The 6114-nt window shown below is 38.3% G+C and overlaps 1 long non-coding RNA gene across 1 annotated transcript; it reads right to left on the bottom strand.

Annotated features, from left to right (window-relative positions):
- Window positions 1-2256: 2256 nt before the first annotated feature.
- LOC147798762 (uncharacterized) lies at window positions 2257-4095 on the bottom strand. Its single transcript, XR_015425591.1, has 2 exons — window positions 3786-4095; window positions 2257-3389 (listed from the first exon to the last, which is right to left on the bottom strand). It is a non-coding gene; the product is annotated as an uncharacterized LOC147798762 (long non-coding RNA).
- Between the last annotated feature and the right edge of the window lie 2019 nt (window positions 4096-6114).

The raw sequence follows: 6114 nt of genomic DNA, 5'->3' as shown, positions 1-6114 counted from the left end.
CATCTTATCAACCTTGCTGCACATGAAATGGATGTCTTCTGGGCTCAAGAACTCAGGCATATCCTTGCACAGCGAATGATCTCTGTTGCAAGTGATGCCACCTATAGTCAACCCCCAGGGAAAATTTGCCAGGATAGTGAAGAAGACAATGGGATTACCCACCAATTTTTTAAGATTCTTATTCTATCTTCCCCTCTCGTGACCATAAAGGAAAACTTCTGAGCGGTAGTGCTTGTGGTCATCCAAAGTGACAAGAACTTCACCTATGCACCTGTCACATGCGGTACTGGTGAAAGTGGCGATTTCATTGTCACATATGGCCTTCTTACGTTTTGCATGATTATCTTTCCATCTCCTGAGCTTCAGCTCACAAGGCACACATACGGAGGATGGATGCCAATCACATCATTGGATACAGTGACATCCAGTGCAGCCTTGATTTCTGCAGCAAACTGCTCTTTGAGCACAGGATTTCTATCCTTCTGCTGGGCACATCTCTCATCACCAAGGCAACAGACTTCCGACGAGCAATCCTTATGCTGATTCATCGGACTCTGCCAAATAACTACAATTCCAAAATAAAACTGTAAGGTACTCATATATCATAACATACCAATAGCAACGAAAAATAAACTAATCATCCAATAAATACAACATAACAACTTACATGCCAAAAAATACTGGCACATGAACCCCACTGTTTGAATAAAAATTGTTGGAATTACATGGCCACATGAACTGAACTGAAATAATATGAGAAGACTGAAGATAGTACTTAACTTTAGTTTCTTGTTTACCCATATAAATACTTGAAACTATTTCATGAATCTCAATTTATTCTAAAATGCACTCAATTCCTTCCCAAAATCAAAGTACATGTACATGTACATGTACCCTATGTGGGACTTTTTCTCAATAAACTTGATCACTTCAATATTTCAAAAATTATAGCCAAAATGGCAAAGGAAAATGCAGAACCATTTTAATGGGTCTGACTTTTTAAAGTACACAAAGGCCCTTGAATGCTTTATTTAATTTGGTAACCTTTCTAAAGTAGTTCCAGGGTTTTGCATATGCACTTTGAAACGAGAAATAAACAAATTAAAATTTAATTTCTTTTATTTTTTATCCGATTGTTTACTTTGATTTCTACCTACTTTTTTTGGGGGGGGGAGAAGGATAAGGAGACACCTTTTCATATATAATTAAAAAAAAAAATATGGATCAACAGTTAATAAAAATGATATGATGATGATCAAGATTGCCTAGCCAGACAAAATTTAAGCCAAAAATAATTTTGCAAAGACCTTGTTTGAATCCAAGAACCATTATCAATCCCTCGGGAAAAAAAAATGAAATGACCAATTTTCCTTCATGTATGCTGAGATCCAGCACTCCAGAAGCATTCATTTGTTCATGGCAGTTTCATGGTGTTAGGATTTTCTGCAATTCTGGCATATGATGTAGGCAGACTAGGCATATACTTTCACTTATAAGACGTAAAATACTAAGATCTTAAAAGAAAAAAGTAGATGGTCCAAAAGAATATGTGGAGCTATAGGAATAATGTAATAACCGCATTGCAGATGAAAAAAAAACAAAAATGACTGATCAATCATGTTTTGTATCCCTGGAAAGTTTCTTACCCTGCTGTACACTTTAATGCCATATACAAATAGCTAGAAAATACGACTCTCTATGCTCTGACACTGTTTGATCTCCCAGAACCTTCCGGAATCATTTTTATTGAAAAAACATATCATTTAATGAAAAATAATTTCTCAATCAACATGTGCATATATACTTACCAGGCAATGGAAAGTCCAATTTGAATGTACAAAAGACCGGCGAGATCAGAATTTTTCACTGAATTTATCAATGAAGATGGTGCATAGTTCACATGGCTGGGAAACTACTGCACATGTCCTAATTCATTTGTTTACTGAGAGTTCCTTTACTCAAAGATATTGCCACAGAGATTTATTTTCTCCAGTAAGGTGAAGCGCAACATGGGAGTCTGTGCATAAAGGCGCTTATCTCGGTCTTAAATCTGCTTGCGCTGTGGGGAACCTCTACTGGGTTTGTGCAGGGCCACACTCCTCCTAAATTGGCTGCTAATGTTTTAAGGGGATTGGGCAGGCCGTTTGAATACTTCCTTTTCTAAAGCTCTATGGTATAATTCACACTCAGAAAGAAAATACCACAAAAGCAACAAACACACACACACACACACCCACACTCAATCATGAAAATATATCAAATGAAGGAATATACATTTATTACAATACAGTTGATCAAATTAACACAGGAACGTGTAGTGAAACAGAAAACTTGAGAATACAAAGATGCCCAAATTGAAACATCCATTAGGAATCACACTAAGGAAAAGGACGAACATGGCGGCCACTCTGCTATATATCATAGGACTAGAGGGTGCACTACGGTTGATCAAGTTTTTAATTAATGGAGACGTACGCAAAGGAAATTTGCATATTTAATGACTGGGGTTGGTACCGCAAACTATTTTCAAGATGTATTTTTGTGTTAGGGAGATGTCAATTTTAGTTTGTGGTACCCTGTGGTACCTGCTGCTTCACCTAACTCGGACCAGCCAGCTGACCCCAGCAAGCTTGTTGATCAAGAGGTTAAGAGTCTGCACTAGTAAGCAGGAGGTTGTGGGTTCGAGTCCCACCCGAGTAAGCTTGTGAATTGTTTTGCAAGCTCTCAGACAAGCACTGAGCAAACAGTGTTTATCAATATATACATCGGATAAGGGCAAAACCTGTTATATATAAATGGTATATATGTGTTACAAATGCATCAGTTTCGATACACCTAAACAGCTCATCCAAAATATGACATTATTTTTAATGTCAAACCTTGATCCTGATTAGTCAAACGTTGACAAAAGAATGCGCTTTTTACACATATTACAGTCAATACAGTACTGACCATATTGTGCCATCTCAAGGGTAAGCATACTAAATCCCTTGGGTAAAATGATTCCAAAATGCACAGTCCACTATGAATTATAAAGTTCATTGTCTGATATGGATTGTCACCTGGGTTTTGTTACCTTGACCACTTCTACTGTCAGATAAAAACTTACGGCGACATCCTTAAGAATGTGTTCAAATTTATCTGGTGTTGAACAATTCAATCATTGTTTAGCTGTCTTGTGTCTTCACATGCAGTACATTCTGGTTTGATATACAGCATGTGCATTCCATCTTTACTGTACGCTTAACCAAATCTTTAATCCCACTTGCATTCATAGGAAAACCCAGTAGTTTCATAAATTTAAGTTAAAGTCATACCATCTTTCTCTTTTTCCATTCGGACCTTCTTCAATGCCACTATTTCATTTGTTACTGAGTCTCTTGCTCTATCTGTAGAAAGAAAAATATTTTGAAAGAACATGGTCCCAACTTATTGTCACTCCAGCATTTTACATGTAACATGCGTTAGTGAATTTTGTGGTGCCAACTCTGTTACACATGCACATGTATCAAATTTGATAAATACGTGTATTTGTCACCAAAAAGCAACAATTATCTGCTTGCATTCTATAATTCATTTTCCTGGGCTCTGTTATCCTTCTTACCATCTTCTTGATCCATGATTTGTCAACATGTCACAGCTAAGCGGCACTTGGTTTTTGCCGCATGTATGTAATATACCATATTGCATCTGTGAAGTCAAAAGCAAATGTGTGTGCCGTTCCAAAGTACCTGTACACGTAGCTCTTGCACATTTAAAAACATCCAAATAAGCAGTAAACTTACACACAATTCCATACGTGCCCTCTCCGATCCTATTCAACTTTTCAAACTCAGACACACTCCGGCACAAGCCAAGCTGTTTATGAACAAAAACATCAATCTTACCTTGATGCAACTGTTATGCAAATGAGAAATCTAACAAATACCGTGAAACTGAAAAGTGTGCACATACATAATTTATACAGCATATTGTAAAGAAAGTAAATCAACTTTAAAAGCTCATATGTCAAACCAACATTGCATGCAAAATGGATATGAGGCAAAGAGCAAACAGGGCAAACACTGCATTTACACTAACTCCTGCACAAAACAACAAGTGTTTCATGGCTTTTGACTGGGCGAAGGCAGATCCATTCATCAAAAGCTTTTGACATTCGGCATAAAATAATCAGCACTGTAGCGAGTGTCGATTTAAGGACGCCCCCATTTTTTTGTATTAAGTGGACAAGTCTTCACCCTTCTTGCATTTGATCAAAACACCCCCTCTTACAGAAATGGAAGATGCCAGACTGAGCAGTGGATGGGAGGGTGCTGGGCCCGTATTCACAAAACCTAAACTTAAGAAAAACTTAAGTTGCAAATAAACACTAAGCCTCCAACTAACTTAAGTGGGGTTCTCAACTTGAGATTCACAAAACAACTAAGCACCCTACTTATCTTAGTGCTACACGTAAGTCTCTAAGAAAAATGTGCTATGAGGGTTACATGTTGCTCATGCGCATGAATCACATATCAACAATGGTTGCCAAGTGTCCATTGTCAATCAATCAATTAAGATTCCGGACGCATGCCGACAGGTTACAAAGCTGAATTTGCCTGTTAAATTGCACATTAATTAATTGTACCTACTGAACAAATCAAATTAAAAGCGCGCGTTTGATACGCAATCCACTCCCGGGACGCGTTTAGACGCAGGATGCATTGAAATCCCATTAAATTAATGACAATTTTAAAATCGCTGTTGTAGTGACATTACGCACACGCGGTACGGAGATTTAATTTGATCGCAACACCTTAGACCATTTTCACTATTTTATGACCATCTTTCAATTTTGTTAATTATGACAATGACCACCAAAGACGGTAAACAATCAAGAAAGCCTAACTTTTCTGAGAATGAAAAGTTGACCATTCTCGCGGAATGGGAAAAACGGCAAGACGTGCTGCGGCCCAAATTTTCAGCGAAAATAACATCAGCTGCCAAACATGCTGCCTGGCAAGAAATTGCCGATGTGCTGAATGCACAGTTTCCTTCTGTTCGACGGGACGTCAGCGAAATTCAAAAGAAATGGCAAAACATGAATAGCAAAATGAAGGAGAAGGCATCCGCTCAAAGAAAGGAGTCACTGAAAACAGGTATTTAGTTTAAAAAGTCATTATCTTTTTGCAATATATTTACAGGTTTGGATTGAATAAAACTTAGACAGTTGACATCCAAGATATTGGCAAAGCTTGTGTTTAAAATTAGCCTAACGTTAAACAAAAGCTAATGCTTCTATAAAACATAGACTGATCCTGTGTGCCTCCGGCACTGAAAAGTATTTTTGATCCAGAGTGAAGCCTCTCAAAGCAGGCCTAATAATTCGCTCTGATCGTTTGCATAATTATAGGCTACTAAGACTCATTTGGTGACGTTGAAAAGGTTAACGTTTAAATGAAAACGTTGTAAAACACAATGGATCGGGGTCTTCAAAAAGGAAGATACAATGTGAGATATCGAGGAAAGCTTTGCAAAAATCGGTGTAGGCTCACACTTGCAAAGCATACACTGTTAATAGGCCTACTTCTTGCATTCAAAAACAGGTGGAGGTCCGGCACCGCCTGATTTGGCTCCACTGAACCAGAGACTAATGTCACTTCTTGGAGAGACTTCTCCAACCATTCTTGGCATTAGTGGTGGCATAGATAGTTTTGAGCTGATAGATGTTGATGCTCACCCCGCTGTGGCCTCAGAGAACCAGTCTGTTGCAGCAACACCAGACGAATGGTAAACTACCTTGTTATTTTTCCCCCGTGCTGAAATTTTGTTACATAAGATCAAAACTGAGCCTAGTTGAAACAAATTAGTTATTGACAGCAAGTTCTTGATTTTATAAGTAAAAAGTAAAGTTAGGAACAAATCAGCAGATATGTCCCACTGTAGCCTAGGGGGCACACGCTGGTTCTGTACATAAGAAATAAGTAACGCCATCATCATGGTTGTTTTTGTCCAATACCAACAGCACTGATCTGGGAGAAGAAGCAGATGGGCCATTAGACAGCGAGGGACACTATCACCCTGCACGCTCGAGTTGGAGACAGCCGGATTTCACCGTGAAGACAATGGAATCTT

The sequence above is a fragment of the Acanthaster planci genome, linkage group LG06 (assembly GCF_054643075.1).
Source record: "Acanthaster planci isolate LZ-2023a linkage group LG06, COTS_SCS, whole genome shotgun sequence".
In the NCBI taxonomy this organism is placed as follows: domain Eukaryota; kingdom Metazoa; phylum Echinodermata; class Asteroidea; order Valvatida; family Acanthasteridae; genus Acanthaster; species Acanthaster planci.
The sequence above is the reverse complement of the archived record's forward strand: the minus strand, read 5'-3'. Positions and strand labels throughout refer to the sequence as shown.